At 42.7% G+C, this 25,499-nt stretch overlaps 1 protein-coding gene across 1 annotated transcript in view; it reads left to right on the forward strand.

The window, feature by feature from the left end:
* The window catches only part of LOC122552709 (ALK tyrosine kinase receptor-like), a 1,076,775-nt gene that overhangs the window by 508,727 nt on the left and 542,549 nt on the right, over positions 1–25,499 (forward strand). The window lies entirely within an intron of this gene.

Raw genomic sequence — 25,499 nt, forward strand, 5'->3', positions numbered from 1 at the left:
AGACACAGTGGAAGACACAAAGTGCACGAATCTTTATTCAAATTCCACCACCAGGAAGATAGGAAAACACCCGGCTGGCCAGTGACAAGCACTGCCCTTCACATCAAGGGACAGTGCTGTGTGATCAAAACAGTGAAGGGGAGGGTAGGGACTAAATCAAAATAGAATTGGAGGGAGAAATGATGCACTCCACTCCTTGCGGCGCCCACCTCTCCCTGAACAACTCTAGGGAGTCTCCTGGTTGTATTTTTTTCTTTTTTCGATTATATATATATATTTTTTTTTCACAGCTCACTCTATATTAGTTTTTTTTTTTCTCCCTTAAACCCCCACATTAACACCTAAGTGCGGTAGTGCTTATTTTATCCCCAGCACCCTTGGTGTGTGTGTGCAGGTGTGAGACACAGTGGAAGACACAAAGTGCACGAATCTTTATTCAATTTCCACCACCAGGAAGATAGGAAAACACCCGGGTGGCCAGTGACAAACACTGCCCTTCACATCAAGGGACAGTGCTGTGTGATTAAAACAGTGAAGGGGAGGGTAGGGACTAAATCATAATAGAATTGGAGGGAGAAATGATGCACTCCACTCCCTGCGGCGCCACCTCTCCCTGAACAACTCTAGGGAGTCTCCTGGTTGTATTTTTTTTAAAATTTAACCCCCACTCTACTACCTAAGTGCGGTAGTGCTTATTTTATCCCCAGCACCCATGGTGTGTGTGTGCAGGTGTGATACAAAGTGCACGAATCTTTATTCAATTTCCACCACCAGGAAGATAGGAAAAACACCCGGGTGGCCAGTGACAAGCACTGCCCTTCACATCAAAGGGCAGTGCTGTGTGATCAAAACAGTGAAGGGGAGGGTAGGGACTAAATCAAAATAGAATTGGAGGGAGAAATGATGCACTCCACTCCCTGCGGCGCCCACCTCTCCCTGAACAACTCTAGGGAGTCTCCTGGTTGTATTTTTTCTTTTTTTTTTAATTTAACCCCCACACTACCACCTAAGTGCGGTAGTGCTTATTTTATCCCCAGCACCCATGGTGTGTGTGTGTGCGCAGGTGGGAGACACAGTGAGAGACACAAAGTGCACCAATCTTTATTCAATTTCCACCACCAGGAAGATAGGAAAACACCCGGGTGGCCAGTGACAAGCACTGCCCTTCACATCAAAGGGCAGTGTTGTGTGATCAAAACAGTGAAGGGGAGGGTAGGGACTAAATCAAAATAGAATTGGAGGGAGAAATGATGCACTCCACTCCCTGCGGCGCCCACCTCTCCCTGAACAACTCTAGGGAGTCTCCTGGTTGTATTTTTTTTTTCTCTTTTTTTTTAAATTCCCACTCCTGTTTATATTTTTTTTGTGTGCAGGTGTGAGACACAGTGAAAGACAAAGTGCACGAATCTTTATTCAATTTCCACCACCAGGAAGATAGGAAAACACCCGGGTGGCCAGTGACAAACACTGCCCTTCACATCAAAGGGCAATGCTGTGTGATCAAAACAGTGAAGGGGAGGGTAGGGACTAAATCAAAATAGAATTGGAGGGAGAAATGATGCACTCCACTCCCTGCGGCGCCCACCTCTCCCTGAACAACTCTAGGGAGTCTCCTGGTTGTATTTTTTTTTTCTTTGCTTTTTTTTTCACCATTTTTTTTTTTAATTTTAACCCCCACACTACCACCTAAGTGCGGTAGTGCTTATTTTATCCCCAGCACCCATGGTGTGTGTGTGCAGGTGGGAGACACAGTGAAAGACACAAAGTGCACGAATCTTTATTCAATTTCCACCACCAGGAAGATAGGAAAACACCCGGGTGGCCAGTGACAAACACTGCCCTTCACATCAAGGGACAGTGCTGTGTGATCAAAACAGTGAAGGGGAGGGTAGGGACTAAATCAAAATAGAATTGGAGGGAGAAATGATGCACTCCACTCCCTGCGGTGCCCACCTCTCCCTGAACAACTCTAGGGAGTCTCCTGGTTGTATTTTTTTTTTCTTTTCCCCCACACTACCACCTAAGTGCGGTAGTGCTTATTTTATCCCCAGCACCCATGGTGTGTGTGTGCAGGTGTGAGACACAGTGAAAGACACAAAGTGCACGAATCTTTATTTAATTTCCAGCACCAGGAAGATAGGAAAACACCCGGGTGGCCAGTGACAAACACTGCCCTTCACATCAAGGGACAGTGCTGTGTGATCAAAACAGTGAAGGGGAGGGTAGGGACTAAATCAAAATAGAATTGGAGGGAGAAATGATGCACTCCACTCTCTGCGGCTCCCACCTCTCCCTGAACAACTCTAGGGAGTCTCCTGGTTGTATTTTTTTTTCTTCTTTCTTTTTTTTTGACACAGTGAAAGACACAAAGTGCACCAATCTTTAATTTTAACCCCCACACTACCACCTAAGTGCGGTAGTGCTTATTTTATCCCCAGCACCCATGGTGTGTGTGTGCAGGTGTGAGACACAGTGAAAGACACAAAGTGCACGAATCTTTATTTAATTTCCAGCACCAGGAAGATAGGAAAACACCCGGGTGGCCAGTGACAAACACTGCCCTTCACATCAAGGGACAGTGCTGTGTGATCAAAACAGTGAAGGGGAGGGTAGGGACTAAATCAAAATAGAATTGGAGGGAGAAATGATGCACTCCACTCTCTGCGGCTCCCACCTCTCCCTGAACAACTCTAGGGAGTCTCCTGGTTGTACTTATTTTTTCCCCAGCACCCATGGTGTGTGTGTGCAGGTGTGAGACACAGTGAAAGACACAAAGTGCACCAATCTTTATTCAATTTCCACCACCAGGAAGATAGGAAAACACCCGGGTGGCCAGTGACAAACACTGCCCTTCACATCAAGGGACAGTGCTGTGTGATCAAAACAGTGAAGGGGAGGGTAGGGACTAAATCAAAATAGAATTGGAGGGAGAAATGATGCACTCCACTCTCTGCGGCTCCCACCTCTCCCTGAACAACTCTAGGGAGTCTCCTGGTTGTACTTATTTTTTGCCCCAGCACCCATGGTGTGTGTGTGCAGGTGTGAGACACAGTGAAAGACACAAAGTGCACCAATCTTTATTCAATTTCCACCACCAGGAAGATAGGAAAACACCCGGGTGGCCAGTGACAAACACTGCCCTTCACAGCAAGGGACAGTGCTGTGTGATCAAAACAGTGAAGGGGAGGGTAGGGACTAAATCAAAATAGAATTGGAGGGAGAAATGATGCACTCCACTCTCTGCGGCTCCCACCTCTCCCTGAACAACTCTAGGGAGTCTCCTGGTTGTATTTTTTTTTTTTTTTCTTCCTTTTTTTTTCCCCTTTAACCCCCACACTACCACCTAAGTGCGGTAGTGCTTATTTTTTCCCCAGCACCCATGGTGTGTGTGTGCAGGTGGGAGACACAGTGAAAGACACAAGGTGCACGAATTCTCCTGGTTGTATTGGTCAGCCAGGGCTTTCCTGATTGGCCCAGGTTAACAACTCCAGTCAGCCACTTTGTAGTCAATGAGGTCAGCCTGGTTCCAATCACTACAAAGTCAAAAACTTGCAGACATAGATTTAACGTGTTTGGCAAAAGAATCCGCGGCAAGATGAGGAGAAAGTTTTACACAGCTTGGGGTTAGGACCTGGAATGCACTGCCTAAGAAATGGTGGAGACAGTTTCAGCCATGGCTTTCAAAAAATGAATTGGGTAATTATCTAGAGAAAATTTGCAGCACGATGTGGGCAAAGTGGAGTGAGATTGAATAGCTCTTGGGGACAGCTGACAGAACCAGCTGAATGGTCTCTTTCTATGCTGTAGCCATTCTACAATGCTATTGTATTGTAAGGATCAAGACAGAATGTGTTTATGTCTATAATTATAAAACGTCTCAGGCAAGAATGTACCTGTGCAGCCAATTTTAAATTACAATGAACAAATCAATGATCCTTTTAACCAACATCTCTAAAAGTAAACTGCATTTCAAATTTTTGCCACACTGCACGGTATAATAAACAGCATTAATCTTCAGCTCCTTCACAGGGCTGACTAATAATATCACAGGAACCCAGGACTCTATTGGCTGCAATTACTGATTTGGTGGATTGCAACTCAGCCATGTCATCACTTGTCAAGATGGCATTTCAGTAATTAATGTCTTAATTGTTTTTTTAATGGCACTGGTACCTGCTTTCAGAATAGTCGAAGCCATCAACTTCACGTTATATTGCCCTGTTCTGCTGCGCATAGTTAAATGTATGTGCAGAGTTCCAGTTACTCCCATCAGAATGCTGTTGACATTTTTAATGTTGTAAAAAGCCACCTGTCCTCATAGTTCTTCACAAAGACTTAAAACATTTTAAAAGTTAACTTGGGTTCTGTTTAATTACATTACAACCATTATGCAACTGAAGTGATGAGTGACTTTGCCCTTTTACATCAGTTCTGCTAAATTGCATTGGCTACCTTTATACTGGAGCGCTGTTACTGATGTTGCTAGAGAACAACATGGAAACTGCAATAAATCAATGAAAATTCTGCAGTATAGTATAACTGGCCCACAGAAGTATGCATTCCTGTTACTGACAAGCCGTCAAAAGTTAAATAGGGATTATCCATGATGCACTTGTGAACACATAAATTGTGCTTTTGTGTTCAAAATGCAGTGTGGTATAATTCAAATGTTAGAGTAAAAAGTTACCCAAATGATGCCTGTGTGTGGAACAAACCAGATAAAATCCAATTCTCTTCGAAGCCCTTGCAGCACAGGCTGGGCTGCGTGAGAGTGCCTGGGAGTCTGTCAGGGGTGACTGAGCTGCAATTACAGAGAAGCTAAAAGGTCATTTACTCTTTCTAATGAGTTTTCATTTAACTTTGTCAAGTAGACTAAAATTGTTATTGCCTGCAACTACTAGAAACTCTCAGCAATTTTGTAGGGGTGTTATGGTAACTCAGTTTTCGTCTTCACAGATTAGGTGATGCAATTGAACTCATAAATGGTTTCTTTAACGGGTTGTATCTGCTGCAAAGTTAACGTGTACAGAAATTCACCTTCCTTTCTCATTGCATATTGGTATCAATGCAATTAGCACTCCCACTGCATTAGCAACATGGTAATTTTAATTGGTTTAATGGATAAATGTGTCATACCAAATTAAAAAAAACCACAATTATCTATGATTCTATGGTGAGCTATTTCAGCAAGGGACCAGTGTGGCCATCGTGGGCTGAACGGCATCTTTCTGTGCTGTAACCATTTCTTGATTCTATGAAATAGTGTGCTTATTAATAGCCAACAGGAAGCCAAATAAATGCCACAGAGAGAAATTGATTATTACATTTCTACAATAAGGGTCCTCTTTTCAGTTGGGATGTCAAGACATTTCTGAAATGTAGTCGGACACTAACGTGTAAATTTTTTGTTATCAGTTGTAAGGGCAGCCTTCCATTTCATAAGATTACAGTTGGCACATGATGGTCAACTCTGTATTAAACATCAGGAGCTCAAACTGACCAGTTGCGTTTTTCATTTCTGATTGGCTCATCCCATGCCTTTCCAAACAGCAAGCCTCCAACTATTATGGCCATCAGTGATTATGTCACAGTTGTCAGCATCAATATTTGCTATCTTCATACCTCACTTGCAGGTGACCATGTAATGGAGATATAGATGCTCAGCAGGTCATGACCTATGAGGAGAAAGTGAGGTCTGCAGATGCTGGAGATCAGAGATGGAAATGTGTTGCTGAAAAAGCGCAGCAGGTCAGGCAGCATCTAGGGAACAGGAGAATCGACGTTTCGGGCATTAGCCCTTCTTCAGGAAGAAGGGCTAATGCCCGAAACGTCGATTCTCCTGTTCCCTAGATGCTGCCTGACCTGCTGCGCTTTTCCAGCAACACATTTCCAGGTCATGACCTATGACTAATTCACTCTACAGAAGGTCTTTTGTATATGGCCATTATCCAGTTGTCATTTGATTAGCAATGAGTATATATTTATGGAATTAGATTGCACCTCTGAGTTGGTGACCTTGTCCGTCAAGAGACGCAAAGCTGGGAACTGTACAGCATTTTCTCTGGCCTAGTCCAGGTTCCCACCGCAATTGAGGAGCGTTCTGAGACTGCAGACTTTTTAGACTTGTAGGTTAGTGTTCTCAATCAGTTTGAAATTGTTACACTCTCTTTCACTTTGGATATAATTGCTGCAGTCATCAGCGAAAAGTGAGGTGCTGGAAAAGCACAGGTGGTCAGGCAGCATTCGAGAAGCAGGAGAGGCGATATTTCAAGCGTAACTGCTTCATCAGACTCTCCTGCTCCTCGGGTGCTGCCTGACCGGCTGTGTTTTTCCAACACCACACATTTCGACTCTGATCTCCAGCATCTGCAGTCCTCACTTTTTCCAATATACCGGCTGCAACATTTTCAATGTGTCTTAATGTCTGCACTAAGTGACCGATTGTAAGTGATAGGGGAGCCTAGATGTATGAAGCTATCACCAATTCCAGCATTGCATTTTTGATGCTTGTGGATGACTGCATGGCAACTACCTGCACCTTGAAATTTGTTTCCCTGATGCTGATAGTAAAACCAAACTCTTTGTATCAAGCAAGAATCTGTATATTTGCCATAAGGAATGTTAGTGCAGTGTTTTTAATTGTGCATTGATTCAAAGAGGTGCATAGGAATGGTGGAACACTTTCTTTTTCCAGGTGGAAATCTAAAACCAAGGGTTGGAATTAGGCACAGATTTACTGGCAAATGATGGAGAGTCAGCACCTTACAATAATTTAAAACTAAAATAAAAACCTTTTTATTTCAAAATGGAGAGATATCACTACGCAAGGTGTTTCTAAAGAGGCTGAGTTTATTTTCTACTTTGTAACCAGAAGTAAATGGAAACTAGTTTGCAATCACTGTTGACAATTGTTGTTACTGGATGCACCAATCCATCAGTCTGTGTCAGTTTCAGGTGACTTGATATCTCCAGTACTATGATAAAGTAAGAATCATTCTAGACAATAACTTGGTTGTGGGATATAAATGAATTAATGTTATTTCTGCAAGTATAAATTCTGATACAGAATAGGAATGAGAAAATACATATTCAGCAAAAAGAAAGCATGAGACATGAATACAGAACAATGGTGGATATATGGGCAAACAGGAAAGCATCTGTTTCCCTTCCTGAAGACACAGGAACAAACCCTAATCAAAGAGGTCAAAGTGGCCTCTGGATGGAAATAGATGCTGATAGAAGAAAAGATATGCCTAATCAATAACCTACGGTAGACTGACGTCAAACACCCTTATGGGAGTCAGAGATAAGAGTTTGTCATGGCCAAGACAGGATAAACAGAAGTTGTGGGATAAGTCTTAAGGAAATGAGTGACGTAAGCAAAGCAGTGTGAGAAACAAAAGCTCACTCACTTTAATAATTTCAGTCCGAGACAAATATCTGAATAACAGCTTCTTTTTTATTTATACACCTATAGATGGGTGCCTTGTCTAATTACCAGGTAAGGTAATTACAGAATGCACACTATATCCAAAAAATCCTCGCAATTTATACCATATTTTTTTCCTTATTCCATTGTCTGTTCCCTGCTTCGCTTACGTCACTCATTTCCTTAAGACTTATCCCACAACTTCTGTTTATCCTGTTTTGTCCGTGACAAACTCTTATCTCTGACTCCCATAAGGGTGTTTGACGTCAGTCTATTGTAGATTATTGATTAGGCATATCTTTTCTTCTATCAGCATCTATTTCCATCCAGAGGCCACTTTGACCTCTTTGATTAGGGTTAGTTCCTGTGTCTTCAGGAAGGGAAACAGATGCTTTCCTGTTTGCCCATATATCCACCATTGTTCTGTATTCATGTCTCATGCTCACATATCCTTTGTTTTTGCTGAATATGTATTTTCTCATTCCTATTCTGTATCAGAATTTATACTTGCAGAAATAACATTAATTCATTTATATCCCACAATTTCCCCTTTTTCTTTTCATTACTATCTGTTATTTTCTGCATTTTTGTCTCCCTCTTATTTTTTTTAAACATTGTTCCCAAAATTCGCAAGCATCATTTCAGAGATTTCATCCATCTTAGTCTCACTCATCTCCTTATTATTTAGTTGATAAAGTCCCTCTGTCAAATTTCCCCTCAGGGGCATTCGTTTCATCAAGGCTGTTTCAATCAGCCTCTGGGTGAGCCCTCGTATACAGGGTATGATACAACAGCCAATGGCCACCAATACCCCGACTACTACTATCAGGGAAGTAAGGATAGAAACCACCACCCCCTTCCATTTTCCAAACCAGGATTCAAGCCACCCTGTGAGAGATGTGTCTACTCCTGAATTCTCAGCCAGTTCCTCTGCTAAGGTGGTCAATCCCCGTAAGGCCCGAGTAATTGAACCATCAGGCGCAGTGTTATTAGGAATAAAGGTACAACAGCTTCCTCCTAACATCACACATACACCCCCTTTCTCTGCTAAAATCATATCAAGGGCTATTCTATTTTCCCATGCCATCCTACTCGTCGCATCAAGCTGTTCTGATATTCCTTTAACCGCCTCTCTTGTATAATTTATAAATCGCTGTTGATTATAGAAAATGTAATTTATCCAATCTACATTTTTATTAATTGTTACCCACCAAAAGAGAGCTGACTCAAAGCCTGCTGCAATCTGGTTACGAGCCTTGAATTCATCAGGTACTCCCCTAGGAACTCCTACCGAATCAAGATAAATCCTGTCATCAAAAGAAGTATCTAACAGTAATCTCTTACCCCTTCCCCTTTTTCTTACTATCTTCTCCTTCTCAAATGCCAAGGTAAATGGAATTGCCAATTGTACAATTGCGCATATCCCTTTCCAATCCGGAGGTAGGGTGGGTCTCAATATTTTTCCTCCACAGTACCACCACAGATCCGCTCGGGGAACCTTTAATGCCGAGTAGTTCCCTCCCTTCTCCGTTTCGGTAACATTCTTAATCTCTGTACACAATTTCAGCTCCCCCAAATCTCTCGACCGACTTGTACCTCGCCTGTGCACACATGACGTGTGATTTCCAACTGCGGCGGAAAATGTGGGGGGAACTTTTGCATCTTTCTCCTCCAAGGGAGGGAACATCAGAGATAGGGAGGTACAATTCCTATCATTCCATGCAGTCTCATCCTGATACAGGGCTATCATACATTTCATGCCCTTCCTGTCTCGCTTCCACCCGAGCGGAAAGGGAACCACCTGGGCCACTGGCCTACCGGAGGCACATGCATAGCAATTGCTTTTGTTCAGACTTTTTACAGTATACTTTACCCATTCAACCCAGGCATTTGTATCCCCGTACCCAGTCTCTATCTCGATGGTCTGTTTCAAATCCTTTACCTCTATAATTTTTACTACTTTAGGATCATCGGGAGGGGTGAAAGGTTGTATCTCATTACCCAGTAATTCTACCCGTTTTCCCTGTCCTACGCTAATTCGAAAACAACAGCCCACAAATTCCTTCCCATTTGCTTTCATTTCAATCCCAAATGTTTCATTTAATTGTATCTCATAAGTGCCACCTCCCAAAACTGCTTCGTGCCATGTGGTTTTCCTTATCGTTAAATATATGGGGTTACACTTTTTATTGGGACAATCGCGTGCTGGTCGGAAGGGGGCCCGGTGTACTGTGACGAGACCATTATACCAGGTACCATCCCCGAGGCCATCCCCATAGGACTTAAGATGTATCTCTGAGTTGCGGTATTGTCTCTGATTAGCTACATTCCCACAATTTACTAAGCTACATACATCAGTGTCTATTACTTGTGGATTATCAGACTCAGGAACCATTAATAATACATATGAAAATGATATTTGACAAAATCCTAATACCAAGAGGGCTAGCATCATAACTCTAAACATTCCCAGTATTCTAATCGCTATGCTAAAACACAAAAAGGCTTAATATACAATCTTACAGAAATAATCCCGCGCCCGCGTCGCCACTGAATAGTCAATTACTCAAAGTCTCTTTAGTCTGAGTTTCAGCGGGTCCTGCGTTGATTCGGCTGTCCAGACTTCTTCCTCAACTGGAGGGTCCACTGGCCCTTTGATCCGAGTGTAATGAGTCCAGCCTTTTTCCGCCGTCCTTATTGCCGTTTCAGTAGTCAAAAGAGCCTGGTACGGCCCTTCCCAGTCTGGCTGCAGCTTAGTCTCTGTCCATGATTTTATTAAGACCCAATCTCCTGGCCGGATGGGATGAACAGCAAATTCAAGGGGCGGAGTCTGTGCCAATAGACCCTGTTTTCTGAGGAAAGATAAAGAGGAGGACAAGCCCAGTATATACTTCTTTAAAAACAAATCTTTAGTTTCAGGAATTGGCAATTCTCCCTGCGTTCCCAAATAAGGTAATCCAAATAAAATTTCATAGGGGGATAGTCCCAAATCTTTCCTCGGGGCTGTTCGTACTCGCAAGAGAGCTATAGGTAAACATTTGGTCCAAGGGAGTCTGGTTTCTATGATCAATTTAGAGAGCTGTCGTTTGAGTGTTTGGTTCATTCTCTCGACTCTTCCTGATGATGGTGGATGCCATGGAGTATGGAATTCCCAGGAAATCCCCAACCCCTTCATTACCCCCTGTAACACTTTAGAGGTAAAATGAGTTCCTTGGTCGGAATCTATACGGTTCACTATCCCATATCGGGGAATTATGTGCTCTAATATTGTTTTAGACACCCCATTTGCAGTGGCGGTAGCCAGGGGGTATGCTTCAACCCAACCAGATAGATGATCTACTATGACCAACATATATTTTAAACTTCCTACTCTAGGTAGTTCAGTATAATCTACTTGTATACTCTGAAAGGGTCTCAATCCCGGGTCTCTTCCTCCCTGGGCCTGTTTTCTCAGAACTTTTTTATTTACCTTTCTGCATATTATGCATCCCTCACATATTTGTTTAGCAATGGTATATATCCCTTTACATCCATATTCCCTGAGAACTAAATCACACATTGCTTGTACTCCCCAGTGACTGCCTTGGTGTAGGATAGCCATAATCTCTCGCATCATCATTTTGTTTAACATTTCCCTTCCATCAGATAACTTCCAATGCCCGTCAGCTGTCTTTGTAGCCCCTAAATCTCTCAATTCTCTTTCTTCTTTTTCAGTAAATATAGGAGCTTCCCTAGGACCTGGAACAGTAGGTATTAGGGAATGAATCACCACTTCTTGTGGGTTCAGGGCGGCTTCCCTAGCCACTTCATCAGCTAATCTATTTCCCCTAACCTCTGGTTCATTTCCTTTCTGATGACCATTTACATGCACTACGGCTATCTCTTGGGGGAGTAATAAAGATTCCAAGACCCGTTTAATCAATTCTTCATGAACTAATTCCTTCCCCCGGCTATTGATCAATCCTCTTTCCTGCCATATCTTTCCGAACGTATGCACAACACCAAATGCATATTTAGAATCAGTGTATACTGTTCCCTCTTTATTTTCTAATGTCCTAAGGGCTCTCTCCAATGCATAGAGTTCGCAGGTCTGAGCTGACCACCCATTTGGCAACCTTCCTGCCTCCACCACACGACTTTCTGTCCCGTCTACGACTGCATACCCATTATGCCTTTTCCCTTCAATCACCCGGGATGACCCGTCTATAAAAAGTCTAGCCCCTGCATGAAGTGGAACATCTCTCAGGTCCATACGGACCTTAGTTTGGTATTCAATAATGTCAAGGCAGTCGTGCCCTGGATTCTGAGGAGAGTCTCCTTCCCCTTTCCAAAGAAAAGCAGCTGGATTTAAACAATTGTCGGTGACCAACACTAAATCATCCTTTTCTATTAGTATCGCCTCATATTTCAAAATCCGCGAGTCTGTCAACCATCGCCCAGCTTTTTGGTTTAGGATTGTTCTCACTTGATGTGGAGTGCTTACTATTAGGGCTCCCCCAAATGTAAGCTTTCTGCTTTCCTCCACCAACAGTGCAGTGGCAGCCACGGCCTGCACACACTCAGGCCACCCCCGGGATACTGGATCCAATAGCTTTGAAAGATATGCTACTGGCTGTTTCATCCCTCCCCACCTCTGGGTTAATACTCCTAAAGCCGCTCCCTTATCTACGGTGACAAAGAGGTGGAAGGGTTTATCTAGGGAGGGTAAGGCTAACACGGGGGCATAAATCAAATCTCTTTTGAGTTTCTCGACTAGTTCTTTTTCCTCATCATTCCAATTTAGATGTTCTGGCTCCCCCTCTATTAGTTTGAGATATAATTTCCTAGTCTTCTGAGCATAGGAATCTATCCACAATCTGCAATATCCCGTTAGACCCAAAAATTTGCGTAACTCTCGTTTAATGCTGGGCAGTGGCATCCCCACTATTCCCTGTATCCGCTCCGGGCTTATCTTTCGCTTACCCTCACTCACTAAATGTCCCAAGTATTTTACTTCTTGCTCCACATATTGTAATTTGTTTTTAGATACTCGCAGTCCTTGCTGGCCCAGAAAATTCAATAATTTGTTAGTAGCTTCTACTACTCTGTCTCTTCTTATTCCTGATACTAAGAGGTCGTCTACATACTGCAACAGGGTAGTCCCCTTGGGGCTGCTAAATTTCTCCAATATTTGTTCTAACTTCTGTCCAAATAAATTCGGGGATTCCGTAAACCCCTGGGGGAGCACAGTCCATCGGTATTGCTGTTTCCGCCCTGTCTTGGGATCTTCCCATTCAAAGGCAAACAAATTCCTACTTTCCTCCGCCAAGGGACAAGCCCAAAAGGCATCCTTTAAATCTATCACACTAAACCATTTGTGGTCATGAGGGATCTTACTTAATAACGTATAGGGGTTTGGCACCACTGTGTGCCTGACCTGCACTATCCGATTTAATGTTCTCAAATCCTGCACCAATCGATAAGTTCCATCAGATTTCCGTACTGGTAGAATTGGGGTATTATAAGGAGACATACATGGTTCCAACAGTCCATCTCTAATCAGTCCCTCAATTACTGGCTGCAGTCCCCGTTTACCTTCTATGGAAATAGGATATTGTCGTTCACAGACAACGTCCCCTTTCTGTTTTAAATTTATTAAAAGGGGAGGGATCTGTAGTTTTCCACGATTCCCTTCTCTAGCCCATACTATAGGGTCTATCTCTCTCTCTGCATCCTCTGTCAATATTGCCAGTTGTACAACTAATTCTTTTTCCTGAATTCCAATCTCCAGTCCTAAAAGGATAATTAGGTCTCTCCCCAGTAAGTTACTTCCTATATCAGGGATATACAGCAGTTCCCCTGTAACCCTACCTTTAGGACCTTCTATCATCATAGGTTCAAATAGTGGAACAGTAAATCCTTCCCCTTTCACCCCCGAAACAGTAATTGACCGTGTTAACATTTCTACTTTCTTTGGTTTAAAATTTAGCGATGACCGTGCTGCCCCCGTATCTACTAGGAAGACTACCTCTTCCCTACAGGGTCCCACCTTCAAGTTTATCAAGGGTTCCTGGTGGGCCCCTGAGGGCAGGAACCCCTGACACCCCTATTCTTCATCATAATTCATAAGCGGAATTGCCTTTTCTTCCCTTTGTAGATCAGGACACTCCCGCTTAAAATGCCCTATCTTTCCACAATAATAGCATCCTGCCTGTAGCGACTTCCATCTCTGCCCCTGTCGCTCAAACCCTCTATCAAATGTTCCCCCTTGTCCTCTCCCTCTCCCTCTCTGTCCTACATGCTGCCTCCTGCCACTCCGGTTGCTCACTATTGGTTCCATTCTCCTCTTAATTACCTCATCAACCGTAGCTACCATCATTTTCGCCTTCTGTTTTTGTCTCTCATCCTCCCTCTTTACAAACACTTTCTGTGCCTCTCTCAACAATTCATCTAATGGTTTTTCGCTCCATCCTTCTATCTTCTGTATCTTTCTCTGTATGTCTGGCCATGCTTTTGTCACAAAATGTACTTTCAAAAGACCCTGTGCCACTGGGTCCTCAGGGTTCATTCCAGAGTATTTCCGCATTGAGTCCCTTAATCTTTGCAAGAAAGCTGAGGGAGTCTCATCTTTCTCCTGTCTAATTTCAAAGGCTTTAATCAAATTCTGTGACTTCGGAACTGCCTCCCTTATCCCTTTTAGAATCAGGTCTTTCAATTCCCTCATTTCTTCTCTATGCTCTGGGTTTTGGTTTTCCCACTGGGGGTCTCTGAGGGGAAACTTCACCTCTCCCTGTCCAGCATCCCCATCTCCAATCGGGTGTTCCCTGTCCCATATTTTAATGGCAGCTCCTCGTATAAGTCCCCTCTCCTCCCCAGTAAATAGTATATTCAAAATAGACATTAATTCAGCCCAGGTATACAGACTGGGCCCCAAAAATTGATCAATTTGTTCAGACAACCCCACCGGATCCTCAACCAGGACCTTCATTTCCTTTTTAAATGTTCTGACCTCCCCACTGGTGAGGGGGGCACTTACAAACCCAATCTCTTTGTCCCCTATGGGTACCTCCCGAAGGGGATAAGTCGTTACGTTTTTCCCCTTTTTCTTTTGTTTTCCCCCCTTAGACTTTGATTTAGATTCTCCGGAGGCCTCCTCTACATCTACTGTAGCTTCCCTTTCTTTTACTGAGGATTGAGGGTCAGGAACAACAACATCCCCAGCCCCTGTCCCTTCGTCCTCCTCTTGTGAATCATCTGTTCCCTGCCTGTCTGTCTGTCCTCCTTCCCCTTGTTCACCTAACCTGATTTTATGGTACGGGGGGGGCAAACAGTTAAGAGGATCCCAGGGACTGGGTGGGGCAGAGGGGGAATCCTTTGTCTTTACTAACATCATTCCCAAACTGCCCTTCCAACAGGACGCATAATCCGCCTCCTCTTGACTAAAAGGTTGTTTTCCATTCACATACAACCCTAAATACTGACAGACCCAATCCTCGTCCGAACCATACTTTGGCCAGAAGACAGCAGGACGAAGGATTGGTTCTTTGGTCCATATTAAACAACAATATTTAATCATTTTCTTTTTATCTTTTGCCCTTGTACAAGTATTACTTGTCCAATCCCGCAACATCCTCCCCAACGGACTTTCAGGAGGAATGTTACCAGGGACTTTTTCATCCCTTACTCCGTGACAGCTACTCTGCCTACCCCCCATTTTCCCGGGGCCCTCGCTAGTCCCCCAGCGAGTAAATTCCTCTTTTCCCGGCCACCAAGGCAATACTTAAAAGTCAATTTTCTTACCTTGGTCTGTGCACAGAATTGTCTGGCCCCTTTTGTCACCGTATCTTCTATCGAGCTCCTATCACTGTCTGATTCAGATGTCTCTCTTGTGGGATTCACATCAGTCACCCAAGGGAGCAGACCAAACCAGGACACGAGACCGCTCCTCAATGGGGAACGGGACGCGTCTTCCCAGTGTCCAAGGCCAGCCACTCCCCCCTGGTGATGGAAGAAAATCCCGGACGAGCCCCCAATTGTGAGAAACAAAAGCTCACTCACTTTAATAATTTCAGTCCGAGACAAATATCTGAATAACAGCTTCTTTTTTATTTATACACCTATAGATGGGTGCCTTGTCTAATTACCAGGTAAGGTAATTACAGAATGCACACTATATCCAAAAAATCCTCGCAATTTATACCATATTTTTTTCCTTATTCCATTGTCTGTTCCCTGCTTCGCTTACGTCACTCATTTCCTTAAGACTTATCCCACAACTTCTGTTTATCCTGTTTTGTCCGTGACAAACTCTTATCTCTGACTCCCATAAGGGTGTTTGACGTCAGTCTATTGTAGATTATTGATTAGGCATATCTTTTCTTCTATCAGCATCTATTTCCATCCAGAGGCCACTTTGACCTCTTTGATTAGGGTTAGTTCCTGTGTCTTCAGGAAGGGAAACAGATGCTTTCCTGTTTGCCCATATATCCACCATTGTTCTGTATTCATGTCTCATGCTCACATATCCTTTGTTTTTGCTGAATATGTATTTTCTCATTCCTATTCTGTATCAGAATTTATACTTGCAGAAATAACATTAATTCATTTATATCCCACAGCAGGGAACAGACAATGGAATAAGGAAAACATATGGTATAAATTGCGAGGGTTTTTTGGATATAGTGTACATTTTGTCATTACCTTACCAGGTCATTAGACAAAGCACCCATCTATAGGTGTACAAATAAATGGCTGATTCAGAAATTAGTCTCGGACTGAAATTATTAAAGTGAGTGAGCTTATGTTTCTCACATTGGTGTAGTCATAAGGTGTACATTTCAGGGTTGAAATCTTAATTGATATTCTTCCATGTACACCATCAAATAATTGATATATGCTAAATAAAATAGAAACCTCTAAACCTAGGATTGTCAGCATAATAGCACTTAATACCAATTTATTGCAGAGAATAGTACCTTAATGAGATAATGCAAATAATTACCAGAACATCCATTTTCTATATTAGAACTGTTGCACGTTTATCTTTGGACAACATATTTTGGACAAAAACCATCGCATGTATCTAATCTGTTATGAACTTCGAATCCTCCTTACCAAAGGTGCTGTATCAACATCTTGATTAGAGCTGAATTAGACACTGATTAATTTGATAAATATAACAGCTGTGCCCCAACTAAAAATGGGGCACCATGTTATTGGTACAGTAATTGGTTTTTCACCGTTCTGCAAATAAACTTTGCATTGGTTCACTCACAGGGTTTTCTCAAGTCTTGGATCTGCCTGTATCTTCCATCAGATTACTGGACTGCTAGAACCATTCTCACATCTCATTCTTTCTTGCGCCTTAACTTATACCCAGATTGTCTCTGTTCCATTTATCGATCTTTTGTTTCTTTAATTGCTCTCAATTTGTCTTACAATATTCTTGCTTCGCTCATTTAATCATCTTTATGCCCTCCTTAATCAATTTAAATATGCTTCATTTTCATTTCTAACCATTTCTGGTATATTGCTTCCTCCCGTGTCCACTCCTTTTCCCATTTCTGTTTCTGGTTCTAAACTGTTGATCTGCAGTGGCCCAGATTGTGCTGGAGAGGGCAAACATGTCGTTGAGTTAGGCTTTTTAACTCAGCTTGCAACTCAAATAATTCTTGCGTGACAGGTAGCTGAACTGTTGCAACAGGGAATCTAGAGTCTTAGTAACCAACAAGATCAACAGTCTCTCTATCTCTCCCTCTCTCTCTGTCTTTCTCTCCCCCTCCTTTAGCCAAAAAGAAAGAAATAGAGGATAGATGGAGAAAGCTGAATTGAATCAGATCAGACTTAAAGAGAAATAAAGCAAGGAAAAACAAGATGTGATTGGGGTTGGGGGAAGGGAAGTGGGGGAAGAGAGACATCTAAAATGGAAAGGAGCTTTATATTTAAACTTATGCTGCTTGCCCCTCTTTTTGCAGCTCTCATAAATGTGGCAATATTATGTATAGTGGATTCCTGCCGAGCTTTCTCCCTCCAGAATGCTCAGCTTATGTTTGCAAATTGGGTGAACCTGAGCAGAAAATCCCTATCCGTCTCTGAAAGCACAAATCCACATTCCTTGTTGGCTGAGGATATAGTTGTCCGAGCTGCTAAAGCTTTCGATGTGTTTTCATCGTCAACAAAGCAATGAACTTAATGAATAATAGTTTTCCAGTTCCGATACATGTGCAGGAGAGGTAGGATGCAGGTTCATGTGTGCAGTTTCTTCAAATAAGAAATAGCTATGATATTCAAGTAGGACCAACGTGTTCCAGGAAAAGGGGGGAAGACTTGAAATAAAAAATTTTCTGGATCACTGTGACAGATTATGGGGGAATCTTTAGAAACTGGGTTGCACCTGAAGCGGAATAGGTTTCATATCTTTGCTGGGAGGTTTTTTTAGTGCTGCTAGGGAGGTTTAATTTGATTTCGCAAGGGGTGGCGCACAGAGCAGATGTAAACTCAGGGACAAGATACCATCAAACAGAGGAGGAAAATCAGGTCATTCCAGTAGGTGGAGAAAATATCAGCAGGATAAGGCACAGGGAGTTTGGGAAAGCTAAGTTGTATCTATTTTAATGCAAGGAGCTTGACCGGTAAGGCTGATGAACTTAGAGCTTTGATCAGCACGTGGAAAATGATATCGTTGTAATTGCTGAGACATGCTTGAAGGAAGGACAGGACTGACAACTCAGCATTCCAAGATATAGATGTTTCAGGGGGATAGGGGGTGAAGTAAGAGAGGAGGAGGCATTGCATTATTGGTAAAGGAAACTGCAGTTAAAAGGGAGGACGCTGGAGAAGTTTCTTCAAATGAGGCCGTGTACATAGAGCGTACAAATAAAAAAAGGGTTGATTACCTTGCTGGGATAATACAACAGGCCTCTCAATAGTTGGAGGGAAAGAGAGGAGCTGATAATTAAATCATAGAAAGGTGTGGGAGAAACAGTGTTATAGGTGTAGGAGTCTTAACTTACTAAACATTAACTTGGATCAACTTAAGTGTGAAAGGATTACACAAAATGACATTTTTCAAGTGCATCCAGGAGAGTTAGTTGTGCCAGTGCGCAGATAGTTCTATTAGTGATGAGGTACTGCTGGATGTAATCCAAGGGAGTGAAGCTGGTAAAGTGCTGAAGTTTCAGTGAGTGAGCATTTTGGGAATAATGACCATTCCTCTGTAAGTCATCAATATTTCAAAGCCATCATGTGAAGAGGTAGAATATTGCAGAAGCTAAGTGTAAACTGAGGGAAGGCAAATTTTAACAAAATTAGACAGAAACTGGCAAACATAGATTGGGAGCAGCTCCTTGCAGATAAGTCTATATTTGGAAATTGGGAGTATTTTAAAAGTAGTACAGTGAGAAGACCAGATCTAAAAGTTGAAGTTCTAAATTGGAGAAAGGCCAATTTTGACGGTATTAGGCAAGAACTTTCGAAAGCTGATTGGAGGCAGATGTTCACAGGTAAAGGGACGACTGGAAAATGGGAAGCCTTCAGAAATGAGATAACAAGAATCCAGAGAAGGTATATTCCTGTCAGGGTGAAAGGGAAGGCTGGTAGGTACAGGGAATGCTGGATGACTAAAGAAATTGAGGGTTTGATTAAGAAAAAGAAGGAAGCATATGTCAGGTATAGACAGGATAGATCGAGTGAATCCTTAGAAGAGTATAAAGGAAGTAGGAGTATACTTAAGAGGGAAATCAGGAGGGCAAAAAGGGGACATGAGATAGCTTTGGCAAATAGAATTAAGGAAAATCCAAAGGGATTTTACAAATATATTAAGGACAAAAGGGTAACTAGGGAGAGAATAGGACCCTTCAAAGATCAGCAAGGCAGCCTTTGTGTGGAGCCACAGAAAATGGGGGAGATGCTAAATGAATATTTTGCATCAGTATTTACTGTGGAAAATATAGACTGTAGGGAAATAGATGGTGACATCTTGCAAAATGTCCGATTACAGAGGAGGAAGTGCTGGGTGTCTTGAAATCGACAAAGGTGGATAAATCCCCAGGACCTGATCAGGTGTACCAGAGAACTCTGTGGGAAGCTAGAGAAGTGATTGCTGGGCTTCTTGCTGAGATATTTGTATCATCGATAGTCACAGGTGAGGTGCTGGAAGACTGGAGGTTGGCAAACGTGCTGCCACTGTTTAAGAAGGGCGGTAAAGACAAGCCAGGGAACTATATACTGGTGAGCCTGACCTCAGTGGTGGGCAAGTTGTTGGAGGGAATCCTGAGGGACAGGATGTACATGTATTTGGAAAGGCAAGGACGGATTCGGCATAGTCAACATGGCTTTGTGCGTGGGAAATCATGTCTCACAAATTTGATTGAGTTTTTGAAGAAGTAACAAAGAAGATTGATGAGGGCAGAGCAGTAGATGTGATCTATATGGACTTCAGTAAGTAGTTCGACAAGGTTCCCCATGGGAGACTGATTAGCAAGGTTAGATCTCATGGAATATAGGGAGAACTAGCCATTTGGATACAGAACTGGCTCAAAGGTAGAAGACAGAGGGTGGTGGTGGAGGGTTGTTTTTCAGACTGGAGGCCTGTGACCAGTGGAGTGCCACAAGGATTGGTGCTGGGTCCTCTACTTTTTGTCATTTACATAAATGATTTGGATGCGAGCATAAGAGGTACAGTCAGTAAGTTTGCAGGTGACACCAAAATTGGAGGTGTAGTGGACAGCGAAAAAAGGGTTACCTCCCATTACAACAGGATCTGGATCAGATTGGTCAATGGGCTGAGAAGTGGCAGATGGAGTTTAATTCAGATAAATGTGAGGTGCTCCATTTTGGGAAAGCAAATCTTAGCAGGACTTATACACTTAAAGGTAAGGTCCTAGGAAGTGTTGCTGAACAAAGAGACCTTGGAGTGCAGGTTCATAGCTCCTTGAAAGTGGAGTCGCAGGTAGATAGGATAGTGAAGAAGGCGTTTGGTATGCTTTCCTTTGTTGGTCAGAGTATTAAGTACAGGAGTTTGGAGGTCATGTGCGGCTGTACAGGAAATTGGTTAGGCCACTGTTGGAATATTGCGTGCAATTCTGGTCTCCTTCCTATCGGAAAGATGTTGTGAAACTTGAAAGGGTTCAGAAAAGATTCACAAGAATGTTGCCAGGGTTGGAGGATTTGAGCTATAGGGAGAGGCTGAACAGGCTGGGGCTGTTTTCCCTGGATCGTCGGAGGCTGAGGGGTGACCTTATAGAGGTTTACAAAATTATGAGGGGCATGGATAGGATAAAGAGGCAAAGTCTTTTCCCTGGGGTCAGGGAGTCCAGAACTAGAGGACATAGGTTTAGGGTGAGAGGGGAAAGATATAAAAGAGACCTAAGGGGCAACCTTTTCACGCAGAGGGTGGTACGTGTATGGAATGAGCTGCCAGAGGAAGTGGTGGAGGCTGGTACAATTGCAACATTTAAGAGGCATTTGGTTGGGTATATGAATAGGAAGGGTTTGGAGGGATATGGGCCGGGTGCTGGCAAGTGGGACTAGATTGGGTTTGGATATCTGGTCGGCAAGGACAGGTTGGACCGAAGGGTCTGTTTCCGTGCTGTACATCTCTATGACTCTAAGAGTGAAGGGTAAGGACAGCAGGTCCAGAGAACCCGGGATGTCAAGGGATATCAAGAGTTTTATAAAGAAAAAGCAGGGAACATACGTTAATACCGTGCAGTAAAACAGGGTAGCCCTTAAGAAGTATAGAGAGTGTAGGAGGTTGCTTAAAAAGGAAATTAGAAGGGCAAAGAAGGGTCACAAAATATCTTTGGCAGATGGGATCATGACAAACCCCAAGGTTTTCTCTAAGTATATTAAAAGTAAGAAGATTGCCAGGGAACAGGTGGGACCTAATAGAGTCAAAAGAAGGGACCTATGTGTGGAGCCAGTGGATGTGGGTGAGGTCCAAAAATGAATACTTCTTATCTGTATTCACAAAGGAATAGTGGGTGGCACGGTGGCACGGTGGTTAGCACTGCTGCCTCACAGCGCCAGAGACCCGGGTTCAATTCCCGCCTCAGGCGACTGACTGTGTGGAGTTTGCACGTTCTCCCCGTGTCTGCGTGGGTTTCCTCCAGGTGCTCCGGTTTCCTCCCACAGTCCAAAGATGTGCAGGTCAGGTGAATTGGCCATGCTAAATTGCCCGTAGTGTTAGGTAAAGGGTAAATGTAGGGGTATGGGTGGGTTTCGCTTCGGCGGGTCGGTGTGAACTTGTTGGGCTGAAGGGCCTGTTTCCACACTGTAATGTAATCTAAAAAAAAAATCTAAAGAAAGACACTGTAGCTGGAGATTTCAGTTGGGATGGTGAGGTTCTAGAATAGTAGATGATTACTAAGGAGGAGACTTTGATGCTTCGGTGGCTATGCAGGTGCACAAAATCCCAGGGCCTGTTTGGGGTATATCCCAGGATGCTAAAGAAGGCAAGGGAGGAGATTGCTAGGTCTTTGTCAGATATAGTTACTACTTTGCTGGCCACAGGTGAAGTGACAGATGACTGGATGATAACTAATATTGGTCCTTTGTTCAAGAAGGGCAGCATGGATAAGCCAGGTAATTACAGACCAGTTAGTCTGACATCAATGGTAGAGAAATTATTGGAAAAAATTCTGAAGGACGGGATTAATCAATATTTAGAAAGGCAGAGTTGATTGGGGTAGTCAGCACTGATTTGTTAGGGTGATGTCCTGTCTGACATATTTAATTGAGCTTTTTAAAAAAATAAATGATTAAATGTATTGATGAGGTTCATGCAGTTGATGTGGTTTACATGGACTTTAGTGAGGCCTTTGAGAAGGTCCTACATGGAAGGCAGGTCTGAAAGGTCTTGGCAACTGGATCCAAAACTAGCTTCCAAACTGGCTGGTGGTGGGTTGTTTTTGCAATTAGACTTCTGTGACCAGCGATGTACCACAGGGATCAGTGCTGGGACCCTTGTTGTTTGTAATGTACATTAACAACTTGGATATGAATGTAGAAAGTATAATTAGTAAGTTTGCAGATGACACAAAAATTGGAGGTGTTGATAGAGATGAAGATGATCTTGAGCCACTTTATTAGCTGGTAAATTGGGCATAGCACTGGCACATGGAATTTAATCCTGATAAGTGTGAAGCTTTGCATTTTGGTATGTATAATAATAGAAGAGTATGCACAATAAGTGGTAGGTCACTAGGGAGTACTGAGGAACAAAGGAACCTTTGTGTATAAGTCCATAGATCCCTAATGGTGTCAGCACAGGTAGACAGGGTGGTGAAGAAAGCATACAGGCTACATATTAGCTGGGGCACAGAATATAGGAGCAATAAATTTTTGTTGCAACTTTATAAAACATTAGTTTGGCCACAGGTAGAATACTGTGTGTAGTTTTGGTCACCACACTATCAGAAGGATGTGCTCGCACTGTAGAGAGTGGAGAGGAGATTCACCAGGATGTTGCCTGGGATGGAAAACCTCAGTTATGAGGAGAGACTGAATAGGCTGGGTTTATTTTTCTTGGAGCAGAGGAAGCTAAGGGGGATCTGATTGAGGTATATAAAATAATAAGAGGTATAGTCAGAGAGTAGATCATAAGAATCTCTTTTCCACAGCAGATGTGTCTGAGGTCAGAGGTGATAAATTTAAAGTGAGGACCAAGTGGTTTAGAGGAGATCTGAGAAAGAAGTTTTTCACTCAGAGCCTGATAGAAATGTGTTGCCTGACAGCGTCGTGGAGGCAGGTTCTCTCAGTTTTAAGAAGCAAGTGGATGAGTACTTAAAATACTGGAGCATAGTCGGCCCAAGTACCACCAAGTATAAGTAAATGGGATTAGTTTAGTTTGGGCTTGTTGGTCGGCATAGATGCAGTGGGCTGAAGGATCTGTTTCTATGCTGCATGATTAATTTCAAGTATTTTGCGTCACCTAGTAACTGTCTGATATAAGCAGAGGTTAGGCAACAAATCATCTGAAATTGTACAAGACATGACAGTTCATGAATTCTTTATTTAATATGTTCAGGCTATTGGCAAATACGTCATGGACATGGCTTGGTTATCCTTAAAATACAGGAATGGGGAAATATGATGATGAATAGATGTAAAACTTGAAAAATTATACAGTTGTACTGTGAAAACAGGAAAAGCTACACTGTTATAAAGGTAAAGTCGCCATATTGGGCTACACTCTCAGTAAAGAGAGAAGACTTGTGATGTGTTTAACCTGAGGGTGACCACATCTGTACAAAAGGTGAGGTTGAGAAGGCAGGACCTCAGCCAGCATGGGAATTGAACTCATGCATCACAAACCAGCCATCCAGCCAACTGCATGTCTATATAAATAACTTGTTGAACCAAACCTTTTGAAGGCTACAATCTTGGGTATTGTATTGAGATCATACTCATCATGCTCTCCTGCACTGATCTGCTGGAGTTTGCATTGGTTCATGAAAGAATTCTGACCAGACACGAGAACAGTAGACCTCCATGTCACAGTTGGCACACTCAGAATCGGCTGTTACAGACAAAATTTTAAAATGAATCACCTTCCCTATTCTCACCACTTCAAAGCAGAGTAAAATATGTCTTTTCTTTCCATTTTTCAAACAATGGTGGTATATTTCCTTATCTGTTCTGTTTGTGACTCAGACTTTGAAAGGACTGCAACAGCACTATTTTAAAGTTAAGCAGAGGTAGAGTTTATTTCACATAATATTAAAACACAGGAGATTGAACATCAGTATTTTGCAACAATAGGCACGGTCTCAAACTTTCAGGGCTAACAATCAAATTGAATAGAATTAACAGCAATTTAAGAATAAAACAACTGAGAGATCAAATCCATCAAAGATGGAGTTGCTTTTAAGATGGAGTTTACAAGTCCAGAGTTCAAGTCAGCAGTCTGGAATTCCTCTATGTGGGTTAGTTGTTTGACTAGCCAGTGGTTTAGGAGTTAAACAGCATTCATTTTCTTTAAAAGAAATCTCCTCTGACGAAAGTTGTTGAAATATAACTTCTGTCTCATTGTTTTAGCAAAATAAAGTTAAATACTTTCTGAGACCATAGCTATACACTGTTATGTACTGAGGCCAGAAACTTTCCCATTGTAGCTCAGATTGGAGGTTTTGAAATCATCAGATTTTGTATGAAGCCATGTTCACCCTTTAATTCACTTCTCTTTCAAAATTGTATGGTTGAAAGGTAGTTGAGGTTCGCACTGTAGGAAGCAGTCATCATCAAGACAAATGGTTACATTGCAGAAAATCAACTGTCTATAGCCCATCCTAGCACCACACCTTTTGACTCTGATCTCCAGCATCTGCAGTCCTCCCTTTCTCCCTGTTAAGAAGTACGGAGGATCAGAAGGACCTTGGTGTCCATATCCACAGATGCTTGAAGACAACAAGACAGATGGACAAAGTGGTTCAGAAGGCATATGGGACACTTACCTTTATTAGTTAAGGCACTGAATACAAGGGAAAGGAATGTATGATAGAGCTGTATGAAATTTTAGTTAGGCCACAGCTAGAGTATTATGTGTGTTACTGGTCACCATACTATAAAGGAATGTGATTACACTCAAATGGATCCAGAGGAAAGGGACAAGACTGAGGTGTACAGATTATGAGGGGGTTAGAGAGAGTAGATTGGAAGAAATGTTTACCCTTTGTAGATCGATCAATAATTAGGGCATGGATTTAAGGTAAAGGGCAGAATATTTAGAGGGAATTTAAGGAAGAATTATTTTCATGTAGAGAATGTTAGGTATCTGGAACTCACTAATGAAATGCAGGAGCCATCTCAACATGCTGCTAGGGTGGCATGGTAGCCCAATGATTTGCACTGCTGCCTCACTCCGTGTGGAGTTTGCACATTCTCCCCGTGTCTGTGTGGGTTTCCTCCGGGTGCTCTCGTTTCCTCCCACAGTCCAGAGATGTGCAGATTAGGTGAATTGGCCATACTAAATTTCCCATAATGTTCAGGGATGTGTAGGTTAGGTGCATTAGTTGGGTAAATGGGTCTGGGTGGGTTACTGTTCAGAAGGTTGATGTGGACTTGTTGGGCTGAAGGGATTCACTGTAGGGAT

This window comes from Chiloscyllium plagiosum, unplaced genomic scaffold (genome assembly GCF_037043375.1).
Source record: "Chiloscyllium plagiosum isolate Xiang-an unplaced genomic scaffold, Cpla_swu_hap1 HiC_scaffold_10, whole genome shotgun sequence".
NCBI classification, from domain to species: Eukaryota; Metazoa; Chordata; class Chondrichthyes; order Orectolobiformes; family Hemiscylliidae; genus Chiloscyllium; species Chiloscyllium plagiosum.